Source organism: Callithrix jacchus, chromosome 16 (assembly GCF_049354715.1).
Source record: "Callithrix jacchus isolate 240 chromosome 16, calJac240_pri, whole genome shotgun sequence".
Lineage (NCBI taxonomy): Eukaryota > Metazoa > Chordata > Mammalia > Primates > Cebidae > Callithrix > Callithrix jacchus.
The window spans coordinates 71143260-71164455 of record NC_133517.1 but is presented as its reverse complement, the minus strand read 5'-3'; the positions used below and the strand labels follow the sequence as shown (position 1 = coordinate 71164455).

The following is a 21196-nucleotide window of genomic DNA, read 5'->3' as shown; positions in this document are numbered from 1 at the left end:
GGTGGATGGTGATACTATTATCTAAAACAGATCATTGGGAAGGAATTAGATTTGGATAAGAATGTGGAGGAGGGTAGTAGAGGAAGATGCTATGTTTCCCTTTGGGCACTGTATGCAAAATATCTTGTAAGAGGAGCCCCTCAGGTTTGGGGTACTGAAATAAATTGGGAGTACAAGAGGTTCATTAAGGAACATAAAGAGAGGAGAGGCAAGACTATTTAAGGAGAGCCTCAGCCTGAGGTTCCAGTCTGAAATAGACTCTGCCAACCCACTGGAGAACTTTCAGATATTGGGTAGAAATGTCCAGGACCAAGTGTTCCTCTAATGTTCAGTATTTGGCTGGAAACTGCCCCCAGGATTCTAACCTTGGCTTGAAAGATGGGGCAGACCCTAAAGGTGCTAACGGCAGGGGGCTGTTATTAAATTAAGTTTAGCCCAAAGCCACCTGCTTACATAGACCCTAAAGGTTTCTCCATACATCATGAACTATAACCTAACTGGATATATAAAGAGACTTTAACCTACTCTTGTACCAATCACAGAGTTGCAGCCAATCACAGTCCATCAACCGTTCAAACTGTATTTAAATAAAGCAAAGTCCAAGCTATAACCAACCCAGCTGTTTTTATACCTCACTTCCTTTTTCTGCATATCACTTTCCTTTTTCTGTCCATAAATATTATCTGACTATGTGGTAGCCCCCAGGAATCACTCTAAACCTACTGTGTTTGGGAGGGCTGCCAGACAATTCTTTATTCAATTAAACACTGTTATATTTGTCTGAAGTTTTTCCATTAGCACTGTGAAATAACTGCATTCCTTGCAGAAATAGCAAGGTCTTTTTTGGATGGAGATTTAATCACGCCCGTTCATAGCTGCCTCAAGTATTTTGGCGGTGTCCAAGAGCTGACCATCAGAATGAGTAATATACTTGAAAATGTCATCCAAATTTTCTTATTCAGAGCAGAGCCCTGTTCTTCTAATTTTCAGTTTCTTTTATATCCCAAGCACATATCTGCTGGCTCATATGGAAATTTTTGTCAACATATTTGTCTTGGCAAATATTGGATTCACTATCCTGAAGCTAATCATCAGAAGAACAATCTTTGGCTGGGTATCTCAATGGCTAATCATCTCACCAGTATTGTTAGTATTATCCACACATTTGCTAGTCTTCTAATTACAGTTTAAATAAGTGCAATTTGGAAACAGTCCTGAGGAATATTCATTTCAGTTTATGTGCAAATAGGTATTTTTCATGTAATTTATTTTGTTTTGAATTTCACATTTCCTTATCCAGAAATAGGGTATGTTCTTTTCATAACTACATTGCAATTTAATGCTTTATCCTTATAACAATCTTCAAAACATTAATCTATTATGTTTCTCCTTATACTTTCCATTCATAAAGGCTTTCTTTCTCATAATTGTGGCAAAGATGAAATCTGATGAACCCTAATTTTTAAGCTCCCTTTTTCTCTCCTACTTTTATTTATTTATCTTTGAAGCTCTATTTGTTGGCTTTTAAATATAATTACTTTTTTTCTAAAATGCATATGGATCACAACGAATCCGTTGTACCTAAAACTCTTTTCTACTATAATTAAATAACACACATGAGCTACAGAAAAGGTGGACAGAAATAATAATGGCTGGAGCCTAGGGAAGACAAAAAGCTTCTATACTTTGGTTGGCTTAGGATGAGGGACACTGCTTACTGCTTCATATTATTATTTTTAGGAGCTTAGGAACATATGTCCAGTCAGATACAACCAATTTTACTGAGAATAGTACTGGGGACAAAGAGGTCAAAATGAGTGGGTCAAAGGTAAAGCCCAACCACTTGGCTTCAGGATGGAAAGAGTCTTCTAAACAAGCTCTTATTTCTCCTGTCCATATTCATGCTAGAACTAAAAGGTATAAGAAGTCATGTGTGCCTAAACAATTTGTCTGACAGTGTTTTGAAAATGTGATATGTGCTTTGGGTCCTGTGTGCTTTCTGCCTGCAGAGCAGAAAGAATTTTGTGTTCATCCTCACTAGGTAATACTATGATAACCAAGAAACTACTGATGTTAGTGTTTATTTATTCCCCATATGTTGAAATCCCCACCTTCCATGCCCGGTCTCAGCTTTGTCCATATTCCTGGGTTTGAATCTTTAGTTCTACATTCTGTAAACTCCAAGATCAAAAAGTCACATGTCAGTTCTCGTTCTCAATCTTGGTGGGACTGTATATTGATAAAAAGTTGTTCAGAAAAACAACTTCCCATTATACTGTAAAGTTGAAAATTATCCTACTGTATGATCCAGAAGTTTCAATTAAAGGAATAGAGCATAGAGAAATTCTTGCAGTATATAACTCAGAAAAACTCTTCCATATGTTCACCAGGAGAATTTTCAGAAACGTTCACAATATAAAATATTATATCATGGTGAGTATGAATGAACCACAGCTACATGAGCCAACATATTTAAATTTTGGAAATAGAAAGCCAAGACTACATTAAGAGTGATTTCAAGAATCGACCATGTCCCCAGGAGACTACATTAAGAATGATAGTTTTTAATGCACAAAATAAATAAAAATAAACATAGGAATACTTATATATGGTCAATAAAAATTATTTTAAAAATTAAAAATATTTAAATGCAAATTTCAGGATAATGGTTACCTCTTATGAACAGGCCAAGATTGGAATAAAAGAATATGAGTTGCAGATAGATTTAAAGGTATTGGTAATTTCATGCTAAAATCTGGAGTGTTAATTTTGTTGTTATGCTTTCTAACTCACATACACATTAAACATATACTTAGTCTACTCAAATAATTTTGTGATCCTCTATTGGATCATGAACTGGAGTTGGAAAAAATTCTTCTGGATTTTATCAGATTTTCTTTCTGTTAACAAATATTATTTAAGAAAAGGAATTCATTGTCTAATATGTTTAAGAAGTTGCAAGTTAAACAAGCTCATTTATTATGGGCATTCTCTCTTCTTAAATGCCCATATATGTTAATATACAATGTGACTATCCAACTAGGGGATCCGGTATTCTGTTTCCCAAACTTAACTGATAATGGAGCAACTTGTGGGACTAGTACAGTACCGAATGCACTCAAGAAATATTTCCTTAAGGTCATAGCTCCATTTTTACTATTTTTCCATTTCTCTATGCTGCAAATTCTTTGTTTCACTTGTGATTTCCCCAAACACATTAGTAACAATTAGGCTGCATGAAGTGCATGAAGTGTAGTGATACAAATAGACTTAACTAAAAAGAAACAAAAAACAAGCAGACTTAACTGAAAATGTTGAAACTATTAGAAATGTCAAGAAACCTCCCATCTTCACAAAAACATCTAATGGCACTCCTAATCTCCTCTTATTGAACCTGATTTACCTGTGTTAAAAAAGAAGAAAAGATGTTCCAAATACTTAAGTTGGTTGTTTATTCAACTTATTGATTTTTACATTAGCTATCATTTTCTGCCATTTAGTGAAAATCTGTAAGTGTTCACTGGGTTTAGTAAAATGGACTTTTGTCTCAGGATTATTTGTATTGTAATTTATATGGGATAATGCACTCTAAGTTTCAAATAACTGACTTACAAACAACTTACAAATGTATTCTGAAGAGATTCATTAATAAACCTGGATCGCTTTAATAATCTGGAATCTTAATAGGTTAAGACATTACCAATAATTAAATTCTTCTATGGGTATTTCCTTCTCAAGAAGAGTAGAGTGATCTGAACCCTACAAATTTAGGGTGGCTACCACAGCTGGAAAACATTTTCATGAGAATATTTCTTCATGACAAGGAACTCAAAAGTAGGTGAGAGGATACCAAAGACAATTTACTTATTTCTATTTTATTTATTTATCTATCTACCTGTTTTTCTATTTTATTTTCCATGAGAAAATATTCTGCCTCAATTAGAACACACTATTAGTCTCATCTTAATTTCTGCTCTATAGATGGGAAAAATTGTTTACCAATTGAATTTTCATGGCTAGTCACTTTAGGATCAATCATTCAAATTTCCTAAGTACATGTATATCTTTTCACATGAGTTCTGACTCAGAACCTTGGCCTTCTCGTAACTAGTACTTGTTTCTCCCAACTCAGTGGAATGCAGAAGCTGGCATGCAGTAGGTCCTAAAAGCTGATTGTATGTATCTCATCCCAAGTCTGCTTAAAATCAACTCTCTTGGGGGTATTTACACTAGGGAAATGGTAAAATGCTACCAATTTCCTTTTGTTTTGTTTTTGGTGGTCAGCTTGCCAGCACACAGCTTCCTGACATAGACAGCCTTTCTGGGTACCCACATTCAGTGGGTCCCAAGCTTTTGTCCAGCATTCAAGAATGAGGATACACTGACAGCCAAAGAATGAGCAAGATGGAGAGTTCTGAAACAGCTTTCCACAGGAAGGGTATGCAGGGGTGCTCTCCCTACCTGAAGGTGGCAGAGTCTGAGACTTTTATGGACTCAGAATAGGGGATAGTCAGGCCATAGGTAGTACTGAAAAAGGCAACATTCGATTAGTTGAAAGGCATTATTCAGAAAGAGTCAGTCAGGAAATAGTGGGTAAACAGGAACATATGTTCTCATTATAGGTCGTGGGTTCATCTGGGAATGGCAGTCTGGTCTTTAAGCCTTCAGGCTGTTTTTTGGCTTGAAGGTAGGGTTTCACCAGGGACCCATCCCTATCTGCCTAGTTATTTGCCTGCCTCCTGCCACTGTCAAATTCCCCCTCTGAAAAGGTATGTATAACTGCCATTAGAATAGGGACAAAGATGGATCTTAACTGCTTCCTGCTAGCAGGGGTGGCTGTTTTGGAAAAACAGCAGTCAGATCTCCCTCAGAGGCCTATCTCAGGGTCCCCAGTAAAAGCAAGCCATTGCCTGAGGCTTCAGTTTTAGGGCCATTTGGAGTTTGATGGGCTGAAGGCAAAAAAGACAAACTGGGTTATCAGAAGACATGTATCAAAACTAAACAAGGAGGTAAGGACAGCTGAAAAATCCTGAGGCTGCTGACACAATCAGATAACTAGTGGCTAGTGGCTACAGTTATGCCTGCTAAGATTTTGGTACATGGGCTTCTCTTTGGTTACTTCCCTTTGTCCTATTTTCCCAAATAAAGAAATCTTGAGGTTATGGGTACCCTTATTTACTCCTATCACCCAGCAGGACTTACAGGATAATTCCCCAGAACTAGAATACTGATCCAGATTTTTACATTATCCGTCTCTTTTGTTTCTTCTGATCTGCAGCCAGAGATCACTGGTTGGTTCACAGGAATAATCAGGGTTAGCCTAAAATGTAGGCAAAAACTTAAAAACAACTAATGAGACTAGAATTTAGTGACAAGAATATGGTAAGTTTTGAAACACAATTATCTCTCTCAAGTCCTCATTTTTGTTAAAAAATCATGATAGGACTGAGTTGTTTGCAAAATAGACTCTAATCTTATACTTTATCTGATTATTTGCACAAAGTACAGCAAGAATAATTATTTTTCACATAGGCTTTTAAACTTAACTTTACTAGAACTCTGTTCTACAACGAATCTCAAATAAGACCTTTTAAAGCTGAGCCCAGCCATGGGTTTGTACACTTAAATGCCTATAAGTTGGTTAAATTTCTCTCTTCTTGAGGTCCCAAGATAACATGGGGCTTCTGGGCCTGTTAGAAAGTGATGTTCTTTAGTCACCACAGATTAGAAACCTTATATGAGGACTGTGTAGACAAGGTATGTGGCCAGTTTTCCCAAGGGGGTTTTATTGGCTCTGAAAGTCAAGCTTGATTCTTTAAAGCTCTGGTAAAACAACCAGTTTGTTTAGTTGTGTTCTGTTGCAGAGGAAAATGAACTTTTATTGTACAGATGCACATAACTATATTTCTCTAAATTAAGAATACTCACAAATAGTTTCCAAATTCTAGAGAAATTTGCCTGCAGAGAGAACTAAACATGCTCTAAACTTTGTTCACAGGAGTATACCTTACTAATTGTTAAAAACCTGTAGATAGTTTAAAAGAAAAGTCTCCTTGACTCTCAGAAACAAAACAAGGATCAGCAATGTTTTAAGCAAAAAATTTAAAAAAGATTACTTCCGTTTCCAATTAGTTCAGTAGATTCAGTTAACTTTTGTCCTGCTTAATATTCATGAGCATTTCAGCTCTTCATGAGTCCTGTATGTTTTTCCTTTATTCCAGTGTCACAATCTCCAAAGATATCAGAAATCTGCATGTAAGAGCACCTGTCAAAGTCTGATAGCTGATTAGAAACTATCTTTTAAAAAGGATCAAAGCAAGACAATAATTGTTTAGGAATTACAAAACATAGTTACAGTCAAAAACACAATTGACAAAGAAATTTGGTTATTTCTTTGGTTTACAATAACTTAATAACATTAATTATGATTGATAGCATATACTCATATATTAGTAGAAATATAACACAATTTTTGAAGATATATTATTAATAAAAATATAACCTGAAGAAGATTAAACTTTATTTTAATTTTGGAAACCCCATGTAACTAAACATGTTAAATAATCCTGTTTACCTCTCTTTTGGATGCTGCAGTGGCCTGCTGTAGTATCCAAAAGTTAGAGGGAAGAAACAATTTTTGAAGATGAAGTTTGATTTTGGGAAGCCTACTAAACAGGTTAAAGATTTAACACACTTGATATCATGAAACAGAATTTTAGATGATCATAAGTCATTTATTTTAGCCAAAATGATGACTTAAAAATTTTAAAACAAGGCAAAAATCTTTACTCATTAAGATGGAAGACTTAACTTTCCAACCAATCTGTCTCTTATCTTCTTTTTTGGTAGTTTATTCACAAAGCAAACAAAAATCTTTCATTATCTTTTATTATTACATAAAAATCTTGCTCAAGAAAAAGAAAGTGAAATTTCACCCTTGCATTAGTCTGCTATTAATGTCAACCTTAATTTTTAAATTAAACCTTCTAGATAATTCTACCCAATTTGAACCAGTCTGACCATGAGATGAGATTCTTGTTAACCTTTTATAACCTTTTACCAATTTTTGTTAGTCAATCAGTGCCTTGAGAAAACCTTGTTACACTTTTATTTCAATGCTCAATTTATGGAAAAACCATATCATCCCTTTTTTAGTTTTATCAGTACTTTCACACATAGAGTTTCTTCTGCAAGCTTAACTTTTACAGACCTTCCAAAACTTGTTTAAACCTGCAGCTTTATATTGTCTAATTAAAAGCAATTCTTTAGCCTTATAAACTAGGCAAAAATCTGTATTTCTATGCCTTCTTATAATATTGTACTAGAAACACATTTTACTTTCCTTACATACCTTTCATGTAAATCTACTTTTAGTAATCTCAATTACACGTTATAATGGTAACTCTTCACATATTTAATTGTAATGTAAGGCCTGGTAAGTTATTTTAATTATGTACTAGGTACAGCTAAGGTTTGACTCTATCCACTATAATTAGGGCCATGGATAACTCCATATATCCCCAGGCCATATCAAACTATAAAGCAGGCAAGCTGAACAATTTTCAAAGGCCTAAGAAGCAGTTTATGACCTTCAATCATTTAGAAAACCTAGTATCTGACCTGTGTAATTTAGGCCACATATTTACATTTTGAAGACATTTGTATATTTTACCAATCATCTTTAAACCATTTTTTTATTTCTCAATGATTAAAGTCACATGAAATAAAATAAAAGGTATTAAAGCTTTTATTTTCCTTCAAAAAATATTAGGTCTAAGCACTTATTTTCTTTAAGCCAATTAATTAAAGCACTTTTTCTATATAAACATCACACATGTAACACATATATAACTACACAGGCAGACAGAAGAAGATCCAGTAGTTCTAAGATTTTTCATATGCCAATCTCCTAACTGAATTACTGGCCTTTGGGTGACACCCTTCAAGAAACAGGGCTAGGAAAGCATGCAGTTTCTAAGGCCTAATAAACAGGCATAGCTGAAAGACCAAAATCAGATTTTGAGAGGGACCTAAACTCTTTTAATTCCTGGGGTTTCATGAGGAAAACACAAGCTTTTTTTCCAAAATGGGGTATGTGGCACATTCTCTGTCTTTCCCAAGGAGTCCCATGTTCTCATAAGTTATCTTAGGCCCTCTCATGCATGTATGAAGAATAGCAAGACAAAATGGAATAAAATAATTCAGTCAACTGAGGAGAAAAAAACCCTTTTTTTTAGAAAAACAAGATCTAAGAAATAAAAACATAAAGGCCTTTTTTATACCTATAGTTTGGATATCGACTTTTAAATAAGCTGAATTTTAATCATAGTACTCTTCAAGAAAAATCCTTTTAAATCTCTTATTACCTGATTTTGCCCACACCAAGTAACCAGTATTTCTGGCTTTTGAAGTTTACCAAGAGTAACCTCACAGCTGAAACCAACAAGATTCACCTAAGGTTATGACTTCACAGCGAGTGTACCAGGTATTTTCAAAGAGGTGGTAAGCAGTTTTTACAAGGTCTAGAATCTTTAAAGGTACCTCAGAGAAAGGCAGATTTGAGATAGGAAGCTAAAAGCTGATCATGGAGGGGAAGAGAATCAGCCAATGGTAAAAGTCACACAGATATTAACGAGTAAGTACTCGTTCCTTAAGCCAGGTTTGAACCCACACCACCATTGTAAAATGGCAGAGACTAAAAGAAAGTACTGCCACATGGCTACAGGTTAACCTCCCAAGGACACAAAACAAGGAGACCTGCAGCAAAGTTTGTTACTGACCAGTTTGTTGTGCTGGTTTGAGCAGTGGGGTTCTGTGGTCCTAGGCCCATGTTCTATCCTAAGGTATTCCTCCTTATGACAGAAACATACAGAAAGATACACAAATCATGCCAGACTGGCTACAGCTTAACACTTGCCTCATAAATCCTTTTTGTCCACTTATCAAAACCTTACAGAAGACATAAACAGTGATTTTTATCATTCATTCTACTGATTTGCACAGGGAGAGGGAGCCCAGATGTCTGACTTGTAAAAATCTTTTACCCTTTTGTTGGTATGTCAGGCTTCTGGGTTCCCTTCCCCCAAGCTATGCAGCCCCATCTACCCTAGAGTCCTTGCATGAGGAAGCATGTAAGTAAACAAGTGCAGGATCCAGCTGGGCACTCAACTGACACAGGAGCAAGCTCTGTGCAGTGCTCACAACTTGGCCAGGCATGTCATCTCAAGGGTAATGTGGCAGCACCCAGGCAAGGGTGCTTGCTACCCTGAAGCCCCAGAGGGGTTGTTAATGTGTTAATTGGCTCTTTTAGTTCCACTATCCACAGCCTGATGGGTGGCAGCATGTTAGCAGCTCAGTTGCATAGGTTGACTGCCCTCCACTGTTAAGGGCAAAAGTCCAGTGCTTCATAGCTTCATAGCTTGTGGGAGGGCAATCTAGAAGCCTTTCTGGGTACCCACACTCAGTGCATCCTGAGCTCTTGTCCAGAATCCAAGAATGAGGATGCACTGAAAACTGAAGAGTAGCAAGACAGGGAGTTTTATTGAGTGATGAAACAGCCTTCCACATAGAAGGAAAGTGGTGGTGGTCGCCCTACCCAAAGGTGGGAAAGTCCCCCCATTGTGGCTGAGTCTGAGGCTTTTATGGGCTTAGAATAGGGGAATCATAGGCTGTAGATAGTATTGGAAAAGTCAACATTCAACTGGTTAAAAGGCATTATTCAGAAAGAATCAATCAGAAAAGGACAGGTAAACAGGAACAGAGGTTCTCACTCTGGGTTGCAGGTTTCATCTGGGACCAGCAGTCTGGTCTTTCAGCCTTCAGGTTATTTTTTGGCTTGAAGGTAGGATTCCATCAGGAACCCACCCCCATCTGCTGAGGTATCTGGCTGCCTCCTGCTGCTATAAAAGACACATGAACATAGGACTTGGACACCCAGCTTTTAAAGAACTGTTTCAGAAAGGAAATACCACTGTGAGGCATTTTCTTGCTTTGCTTCACAAGGTTCATTTTCTGACAGAGAAAGAGAGAATGAACTCACCAGGAATCCCCTAAATGCACAGGTTACATTACAATGCAATTTCACTATGAGCTCTTTTCATAGAGTGAACTCAATAGCAGTTGGGCTTTTTTTTCTTTTGTGCCTCAAACATCTCTTTAAAGGAGAAGAAAAAAAATCCACCTCACTCAAATTGCTTTCCACCTAAAATTTGTGACCACAAATCCCTGATCACCCCAGCGGTTTCCTGCCTCCTAGAAAGTCATGTTTCCCAGGCTCTAGTCACCCATATTGAACATGTGCAGTACCTGGGGCCACCTTTTACTTAGGCCCTTCTCAGCTGCATGTGATCAAGCTCCCTTCCTAATCTGGGCTTCCACCAGGGCTCCTGAGACACAGTGTCATCCTCCACATACAGGCTAAGAAGTGTGATTCCTAGGATTTATACCACAAAGATTAAAGTTTTGATCCTAACAAAGATGAAAACCCACAGGAGCTCTGGCAGGTTGAAGGAGGGGGGGGGGAGAGAGAGAGAGAGAGAGAGAGAGAGAGAGAGAGAGAGAGAGAGTGTCTGTGAATGAGCTGGCATCCTTGCATATGTAAAAAAAAAAAGAGATTCCAAAACAAAAAGATACACTTCTACCACTTGAAAACCTCACTTAAAATTGGCCACTCAGTGAGCCTGGAAACCTAGCTGAAAGCTTTTTGTTCCAGCTCCTTGGGATATCCTGGGAGGCAGGCACTGTCACATGGGAAGCAGGGATTATATATACACTTTTAATGTGGGAGGAGTGAGTTCAGAGGTGCTAGAGGAGTGTTCATTATTGAAGGGGTAAATTTCTTATTGAATGGGATTCCCACTGGCCCTACAGGCTGTGTATAATGAACCATTCACTCACTAAGGCAAAAAATCAAAATATGGTGGGGGAAGATTAGCTTAAATCTCACATTTAGCCCCTAAAAGGGTGATCCCTGTGCTCTCTCTCTGGATTCATTTTACCTGCAGAGATCTTTATCTGGGGCAGCAGAAAAGAGGTAATAATAAGTAAAGTTTATGTAGGCCTTTAGATGTTACATCAATTATCCCAGCTGATTTTCATGCCAGTCCTGCAAGAGAAAGACAACACTGTTACTCAATTCATCCTGAGAAAACTACTGAAATTCTAAGTACCTTGCCCAAGCCAAGAAGTGCCAGACCTAGATTTCAAAAGTCCTAAATATGTGTTCCACTTTTCCCATTATAACGGGCGTAGGACAAAGATCGCAAAGGGAAATTCAACTAAATTGTGTGTCCTGGCTCTGGGTAAAGATAAAACTTTCCAGTCTCTCAGATACTACTGTGGTAATATTATAAATGATTGCATAGAACACCTGATAATTCACTACAACATTTTCTTCTCTTCAGCTGTAATCATAGAACCATGTTAAATATGTGTGTGTGTGTGTGTGTGTATACTAATTCACACACATTCCATTAGGTTGAAAAATTTTAAGATTTGATAATACAAAATCTTGACAAGAATAGAAATATAAATGAGCTGCTATATACTACCAGTGGGAGTGTAAATAGATATGACTACTTTGGAGACCAATTTGACAATGTCTAATAAAGTGGAAGATGCACATACCTTGTGACCAAGGAATTTCATTCCTAAGTGTTTTTTTCTGGGAAACATCCACATATGTTCTCATGGTAGCATTTATAAGAGTACTCACTGCAGCACTGCTGATAGTGGTTGAAGCTGGATTTGAAAACTGGAATGAGGCTAGGTGCTGTGGCTCACACCTGTAATTCCAACACTTTGGGAGGCTGAGGCAGGCAGATCACCTGAGGCTAGGAGTTTGAGACCAGTCTGGCCAACATGGTGAAACACCATCTCTACTAGAAATACAAAAATTAGCCAGGTATGGTGGTGCATGCCTATAGTCCCAGCTACTTGGGAGGCTGAGGCAGGAGAATCTCTGGAACCCGGGAGACAGAGGCTGCAGTGAGCCGAGATAGCACCACTGCACTCAGCCTGGGCAACAGAGCAAGACTCTGTCTCAAAAAAAAAGAAAAAAGAGATAAAGAAAGAAAAATAAAACTGGAACAAACCTATGTCCATTCACTTATTGGTATGTCTCTCCATTCGTTCATTTGTGTGTGTGCATACATATACTATGTGCCAGGTGTAGTTCTAGGTATTGAACATCCAATGCTGAACAAAACTGAAAAAACACCTTGTCCTCATTTATATTTTGGTGGGAACAGGAAATAAAGAAGGAAGCAAATAAATATATAATTTTAGGAAGCAAAGTGCTATGAAGCAAAATTAAGAAGAGTCAGAATCTAGGAGGCATGTAAGTTAAAGAGGGACATGTTACAGAATATGCATGAGTCTAGGAGTCCTCTTTGTATGGGTAACATTTAAGGAGATAATTTGGCTGAATTTATGCAGACAGCACATGAGTAAAAGAGGATCAGTTGAATACCTCAGGGGTAGTAGGTGGTAGGGACTGAAACCCATAGCTATCAAGACCCTGAGGTGGGAGTGTGTTTGATATTTTGTGAAATTCAAATATATAGAAAATAACCAGAGATTTAGAAAGTATGAATAAAAACTTTAAAGAGAGAGAAATGCAGTTTATTGATGGCAGCAAGAACTTATTTAATAAGATGTTAACCTCAGCTCCATAGGCAATATGAGGTAAAAAAGAAAATTTTCCACCTACACCTAGGTTATTATGGAAGTGAGCGTAGAACGCCAATGATAATTGACATTTAATAACCGCTTAAAATGTGTTAAGCCCTGTGTAAAACGTTTTTCTCATATACCAATTGATTTATTTGATTTTTTAAATAATAAATTTCATTGTCTGTAAGAAATCTTTAATCTGCATATTAGCACCTTTGATCTTCAAATGAAGAAATTAAGGCTTGAGGTGTTTAAGAAAGTTGACTAATGTGTTCCTAGTTTAATGGAACTAAAAGAGCCAATTAACACATTAACACCCCCTCTGGGGCTTCAGGGTAGCAGGCATCCTTGCCTGGGTACTGCCGCATTCCTCTTGAGACGACATGCCCGTCCGAGTTGTGAGCACTACACAGAGTTTGCTCCTGTGTCAGTTGAGTGCCCAGCTGGATCCTGCACTCGCTTACTCACATGCTTCCTCATGCAAGGACTCTAGGGTAGATGGGGCTGCGTAGCTTGGGGGAAGGGAATCCAGAAGCCTGACATACCAGCTAAAGGATAAAAGTTTATTTTATCAGTCAGACTTCTGGACTCCCTCTCCCTGTGCAAACCCATAGAATGAATGATAAAAATCACTGTTTATGTCTTCCATCAGGTTTTGATAAGTGGAAAAAGAAGATTTATGAGGCAAGTGTTTAGCTGTAGCCAATCTGGTGTGCTTTGTTTATCTTTCTGTATGGTTCTGTCAGAAGGAGGAATACCTTAGGATAGAACATGGGCCTAGGACACCAGAACCCCACTGCTCAAGCCAGCCCAACAAACTGGTCAGTAACAAACTTTGCTGTAGATATGGTTAATGGTTACCATTTTTTAAAAATGCAGCTTTATTTTTTATTTTATTATATTTTAAGTTCTGGGGTACCTGTGCAGAAGGTGCAAGTTTGTTATATAGGTATACATGTGCCATGGTTTGCTGCACCCATCAACCCATCGTCTACATTAGGTATTTCTCCTAATGCTATCCCTCCTCTAGCCCCCCAGGCCACAACAGGTCCTGGTGCATGATGTTTCCCTCCCTGTGTTCATGTGTTCTCATTATTCAACTCCCACTTATGAGTGAGAACATGTGGTGTTTGGTTTTCTGTTTCTGTGTTAGTTTGCTGAGACTGATGGTTTCCAGCTTCATTCATGTCCCTGAGAAGAACCAGTCCTCATCATTTTTGATGGCTGCATAGTATTCCATGGTGTATATGTGCCACATTTTCTTTATCCAGTCTATCATTGCTGGCAACAAAAGTCAAAATTGACAAATGGAATCTAATTAAACTAAAGAGCTTCTGCACAGTAAAAGAAACTATCATCAGAGTAAAAAGGCAACCTACAGAATATGAGAAAATTTTTGCAATCTATCCATCTGACCAACGGCTAATATCCAGAATATACAAGGAGCTTAAATAAATTTATAAGAAAAAAAAACCATTAAAATGTGGGTGAAGGAAAATAACAGACACTTCTCAAAATAAGACATTTATACAGCCAACAAACAATGCAGCTTTATAAGAACAGCAGTCCTGCTCTGCTTAGAGACTATGCCTGATCAGCATAGTTCACCCTTACATAAGAAAACAAGAAATCTAGTATTGTGTCCTTTATTTTCAGGATGCTTTGATACTCTGCTTTACGCGGATCTGTTTATTAACCCCAGAAACTCCCAGTTCAGTAACTTTATTATGTCCTTTTCTCTTTATTAATCTTATACTATTCAAGCAGTATAGGCTTGGTCAAGTTTCATCTCCTTTATGAAGATTTTTTTCAGATGAATTCTTCCTTCCTTGAATGTCTGTAACTTTCAGAAGAGAACTCGTCTGAGTTATTGTTTGTTTATTACCACCTTTAACTGTTTTCCATCGCTCAGTGCCTAGCTCGAGTAGAGTCTAAGAAACTTAAAGCAATGGAGTCGAGGAGAAGTAATGTGAACTTATCATTAGATAGAGTTGAATTCATATTTTGATCTATGCTTTATTTATTCAATCAGTATTCATTGATCTCCCATGTGTCAACTAGTGTGCTACATTCTTGACATTTAAAAATATGTAACTATAAGTGAGTAACTTAACCTCTTGGAGATTAATTTCCTTGCAGTGAGGATGGAATAAAGTGAATCGCTAAGTGTATCAGAAGAGTTGCCTGTGCTGGTATTTCTTTTGTTGGTACATCCATAGATTTTATTATAGCTTTTTTATGCCTCTGTAGGACTTGTCACAGTGTGCCATGAGTTAAAATTATGTAGCTATGAGTCATAGTTATCTCTGTATACTCTTAAAACACAATGAGAAATACAATTACTCAGTTTTGAAACAGAGTTTTTGTTTAGGAATTTTTTCTTAAGTAGCTAGTACATTATACTTTTATTTTATTGCATATTTAAGGTAAATATACTATATCCATCTAACAAGATTGTAAACTTATGTGTTCAGAGATAATGTTCTCTCTTTAATAGTCAACAATTCGTAGCATAGTGCTTAAAAATTATTTGTTGACATGTTTCAAATTAATGAGCTATAACATCCTCTCTAGATCCTAATTGTATATTGTTCAAATAAGAAATAATGAGTTCAGTTTAATATACTTTACTACCAAAATAATAAAGACTGATTAAAGCATTTATAACACCAAGTTGGGGAGGAAATAAAATTGTGAGAAGTTTACTGTGAAGAATAAGTAAAATAAATGTCTTGGTTAACTAGTTATTAGTGGACAACTAAGTAAGGAGAATGTTGTGGTTTTTACAATATTCCTTGAGGAGATGAAAGACCTCAGATTCTTTATTGAAGACAAAAGAATAAACTATCAGAAAAAAATACATGGTGGCAGAGATGCTATAGGAGGAAAATGTTACGTATGAAAAAAATAGAAGAACTAAAATAACTCTAAATTTTTTGAAAAAAACATGGTGAGAAGAATCAGTCTACCTGGTTTTAGACTCTACATGGCTGTAACAATCAAGCCTGTATAGTGTTGGCAGAGGAACAGACATATAGAGCAGTGAAACAGAATAGAAACCCAGAAACAGAACTGCACAAAGAAGCTCAATTGATTTTGGAGAAAGGTGCAAAAGCAACTCAGTGGGGGAAATCTGTGGAATGCAGGGCTAAGCAAAGAGTTCTCACACCTGAAACCCAAAACACAGTGCATAACAGGAAAAACGGATACACTTTACAACTAAAATTTTTTCTTTGTAAAAGATGCTGCAAAGAGAATAAAAAGAAAAGCTAGAGAGTGGGAGAAAATGTTTACACATCCGAAGGACTAATATCAAGATGATATAAACACTCTCAAAACTCACCAGTAAGAAAAGGCAATCAATCCATTAGAATATGAACCGAAATACAAAGAGATGTTTTTACTAAATAAGATACATAGCACAGGTGAAAAGTAAGCACATAAAAATGCTAAACATCATTAGTCATTAGAAAAATGCAAATTACAACAACAATGAGATATTACTACATAGTTTTCGAAATGACTAAAGCAAAAAATAGTGACAGTACCAAATGCTGCTGAGGATGAAGAAAAATTGAATCGGTCAAATGTCACTGGTGGGAATGAGAAATTATAAAGCCTCTCTGCAAAACAGTGTGACAGTTTCTTAAAAACTAAACATGCGACTGCCATGTAACCCAACAATTGCATTTATCCCAGAGGAAAGGTTGTAACTGTTCACACAAACACCTATACAGAAATGCTTATAGCAGCTTTATTTAAAATTGCTCAAAACTAGAAACAACTTAGATGTCTGTTGATAAAAATGCATGGTTAAACAATATGTGGTATACTCATACCACGGATGCCATATTGCAATGAGAAGGAAACAACCACTGATACACGCAACAACCTGGATGAAGCTTTAGAGAATTATGCCAATTGGGAAAAAAAAAGCCAATCCCATATAAGCTTACATTTTCTTTGATTCCATTTATAAAACATTCTTTGCCCTGTGCAGTGGCTCACGCCTATAATCCCAGCACTTTAGGAGGCCGAGGCTGGCAGATCACCTGAGGTCAGGAGTTCGAGACCAGCCTGCCCAACATGGTGAAACCCCATCTCTACTAAAAGTAAAAAAAAATTAGCCAGGTGTGCTTGGGAGGCTGAGGCAGGAGAATTGCTGAATCCGGAAGTCGGAGGTTGCAGTGAGCTGAAATCCTGTCACTGCACTCCAGCCTGAGCAACAGAGTAAGACTCTGTATCGAAGATGGCGCTGTGAGAACAACCCAGGATTGAGGCTCTCGCTGGATGCGTGGAGACGGTGAGTCGGGGACACATTTCCAGATGGACCTTTGTTGCCCACAGAATGGGGAAATTCCCAGATATAAAACAAATGCGGGACACCAGCCAGAGATCTTGACTGGTGTAGCCAGCAGCCAGTGTGGCTGTGGCCCATGCCGGACTGCAGAGGCACTCCACAGATTCCGCACAAAAGTGCACTGTTTTGGGTGCCCTGTTGAACTGGCAACCTGAGACCTGAGAGGGCTGAACTTGAGACTGAATGGGACTTGAACAGTGAGCCAGCCCAGGAAAAAGCGTTAAAGGTAGCGCAGTGCGACAAACAAAACGGCGATTCCAAACGCTCGCTGTTAGGAGGTTCCCTTAAAGAGCAGCTCCATGCGGGAGGGGCGTCCGCCATTACTGAGGCAATCAGCCCCTACTGAGGTACACGCCCATTGCTGACGCAGCCTGCTGTTGCCGAGGCAACCCGGTACAACAGAGAGATTCTGCCGCAGGGCAGAGCCTGCGGCTGCAGGGCAGAGACCGCAGCAGAAGGGCAGAGCCTGCAGAAACAGGGTGAACCTCACACCAGCAGGGCGGAGCCTCGGCAGGACAAGACTGCCTCCTAGCTGGGCAGGACAACCCGGCGGACACTCAAAAATAAAGCCCCAACCCCTTCAGAAAGAGCAGCTGAGAAAAAAAGGGCTTTTTTATGAGTTCTGTTGCAGCAGAATTAAACATAGAAGCCTAATAGCCCTGAATGAACATCAGAGCTCACAGCTCAGCACTTGAGCTCCTATAAAGTACAGACTGTCTCCTCAAGCAGCTCCCTGACCCCTCTATATCCAAAAGACTGATATTTGGCAGGCATCATTCTGGGACAAAGATAGCAGAAAAAGAAACTGGTAGCATCCCTCGCTTTTCCGCAGCTGCTATAGGTGTGCCCCAGACAAGCAGGGCCTGGAGTGGACCTCTGCAGTCATACAGCGAAGGGGCTAGACTGGTAGAAGGAAAACCAAGTAACAGAAATACTTCATCATCAACAATCTGGGTGTCCTCCCAGAGACCCAATCGAAAAGTCAGCAACTACACAGACGACAGGTGGATAAATCCACAAAGATGGGAAGAAACCAGTGCAAAAAGGAGGAAAACACCCGAAACCAGAACACCTCACCTCCTAGAAAGGACCAAAACTCCTCACCAGCAAGGGAACAAAGCTGGATGGAGAATGAATGTGAAGAAATTATGGAATTAGACTTCAGAAGGTGGATAATGAGAAACTTTTGTGAGCTAAAAGAACATGTTTCAAATCAATGCAAAGAAACTAAGAAACTTGAAAAAAGATTTGAGGAAATGATAACAAGAATGGATAACTTAGAGAGAAATATGAATGAATTAAAGGAGATGAAAAACACAATACGAGAACTTAGCGAAGCATGCACAAGTTTCAATAGCTGAATTGACCAAGCAGAAGAAAGAATTTCAGAAGTCGAAGATCAATTCAATGAAATAAAACGAGAAACCAAGAACAGAGAAAAAAGCGCAAAAAGGAATGAACAAAGTCTCCAAGAAATGTGGGACTATGTGAAGAGACCTCACCTACGTTTGATAGACATACCAGAATGTGATGAAGAGAATGAATCCAAGCTGGAAAATACTCTTCAGGACATTATCCAGGAAAATTTCCCCCACCTAGCAAGACAGGCCAACACTCAATTGCAGGAAATAGAGAACACCACAAAGATATTCCGCAAGAAGAGCAACCCCAAGGCACATAATCGTCAGATTCAACAAGGTAGAAATAAAGGAGAAAATACTAAGGGCAGCCAGAGAGAAAGGTCGGGTCACCCACAAAGGGAAGCCCATCACACTCACAGCAGATCTCTTGGCAGAAACTCTGCAAGCCAGAAGAGAGTGGGGGCCAATATTCAACATCCTTAAAGAAAAGAACTTTCACCCCAGAATTTCATATCCAGCCAAACTGAGCTTCATAAGGGAAGGAAAAATAAAATCCTTTCTGAACAAGCAAGTACTCAGAGATTTTGTCACCACCAGGCCTGCTTTACAAGAGCTCCTGAAAGAGGCACTACACATAGAAAGGAACAACCAGCACCAGCCATTCCTAAATCACACTAATTGCTAAAAAGCATCAACATAATGAAGAATCTACAACAACTAACGGGTAAAACAGCCAGCTAGCATCAAAATGGCAGTATCAAATTCACACATAACAATACTAACCCTAAATGTAAATGGACTAAATGCACCAATCAAAAGACACAGACTGGCAAATTGGATAAAAATCCAAAACCCATCAGTGTGCTGTATCCAGGAAACCCATCTCACATGCAAGGATACACAAAGGCTCAAAATAAAGGGATGGAGGAAGATTTACCAAGCAAATGGAGAGCAAAAAGAAGCAGGAGTTGCAATTCTCATCTCTGATAAAATAGACTTTAAAGCAACAAAGATCAAAAGAGACAAAGAAGGCCATTACATACTGGTAAAAGGATCGATAAAACAAGAAGAGCTAACGATCCTAAACATATATGGACCCAATGCAGGGGCACCCAGATACATAAGGCAAGTTCTTAATGACTTACAAAGAGACTTAGACTCCCACACAATAATAGTGGGAGACTTTAACACTCCACTGTCAATATTAGACAGATCAACCAAACAGAAAATCAACAAGGATATCCAGGGCTTGAACTCAGACCTGGAGCAAGCAAACATGATAGACATTTACAGAACTCTCCACCCCAAATCCACAGAATATATATTCTTCTCGGCACCACATCACACCTACTCTAAAATTGACCACATAATTGGAAGTAAAGCACTGCTCAACAAATGCAAAACAACTGAAATCATAACAAACAGCCTCTCAGACCATAGTGCAATCAAGTTAGAACTCAGAATTCAGAAACCAACCCAGAACTGCACAGCTTCATGGAAACTGAACAACTGGCTCTTGAATGTTGACTGGATAAACAACGAAATGAAGGCAGAAATAAAGAAGTTCTTCGAAACCAACGAGAACAAAGAAACAACATGCCAGAATCTCTGGGACACATTTAAAGCAGTCTCTAGAGGAAAGTATATAGCAATAAGTGCCCATATGAGAAGAATGGAGAGATCCAAAATTGACCCCCTATCGTCAAAATTGAAAGAGCTAGAGGAGCAAGATCAAAAAAACTCAAAACCCAGCAGAAGACAAGAAATAACTAAGATCAGAGCTGAACTGAAGGAGATTGAGACACGAAAAACCCTTCAAAAAATCAATAAATCCAAGAGCTGGTTTTTTGAAAAGATCAACAAAATAGACAGACCATTAGCTAGATTGATTAAAAAGAGAGAACAAACAAATAGATGCAATAAAAAATGATAAAGGGGAAATCACCACAGATTCCACAGAAATTCACAGCATCATAAGAGAATATTACAAACAACTCTATATGCACACAAGCTAGCAAACCAGGAAGAAATGGATAAATTCCTGGACTCCTGTGTCCTCCCAAGCCTAAACCAGGAGGAAGCTGAAACTATGAATAGACCAATAACAAGGTCAGAAATCAAGGCAGCAATTAAGAGCCTACCTTAATTGCTACACAAAAAAAGCCCAGGTCCAGACGGGTTCACAGCCGAATTCTACCAGACACACAAAGAGGAGCCGGTACCATTCCTTCTGAAACTATTCCAAATAATCCAAAAAGAAAAAATCCTTCCCAAATCATTTTATGAGACCAATATCATCCTGATACCAAAACCCGGCAGAGACCCAACAAGAAAAGAAAACTTCAGGCCAATATCCATGATGAACATAGATGCAAAAATCTTCAATAAAATATTGGCAAGCCGATTGCAACAGCAAATCAAAAAACTTATTCATCATGATCAAGTAGAATTCATTCCGGGGATGCAAGGCTGGTTCAACATACGCAAGTCTATAAACGTAATTCACCACATAAACAGAACCATAAACAAAAACCACATGATTATCTCAATTGACGCAGAGAAGGCATTTCACAAAATTCAACAGCCCTTTATGCTAAAAACCCTCAATAAACTCGGTATCGATGGAACGTATCTCAAAGAATAAAAGCTATTTATGACAAACCAACAGCCAATATCATACTGAATGGGCAAAAACTGGAAGCATTCCCTTTAAAATCTGGCACTAGAAAGGATGCCCTCTCTCACCACTCCTATTCAATATAGTACTGGAAGTTCTAGCCAGAGCAATCAGGCAAGAAAAAGA

At 38.2% G+C, this 21196-nt stretch overlaps 1 long non-coding RNA gene across 3 annotated transcripts in view; it reads right to left on the bottom strand.

The window, feature by feature from the left end:
- Positions 1-7765: 7765 nt before the first annotated feature.
- The window catches only part of LOC128929918 (uncharacterized), a 146861-nt gene continuing 133430 nt past the window's right edge, over positions 7766-21196 (bottom strand). For all 3 annotated transcript variants that reach the window (XR_013527800.1, XR_013527803.1, XR_013527802.1), the window contains 2 exons: positions 10998-11104; positions 7766-10153 (listed from right to left, as the gene is read on the bottom strand). This is a non-coding gene — a long non-coding RNA (uncharacterized LOC128929918). The remainder of the gene's footprint in view (positions 10154-10997; positions 11105-21196) is intronic.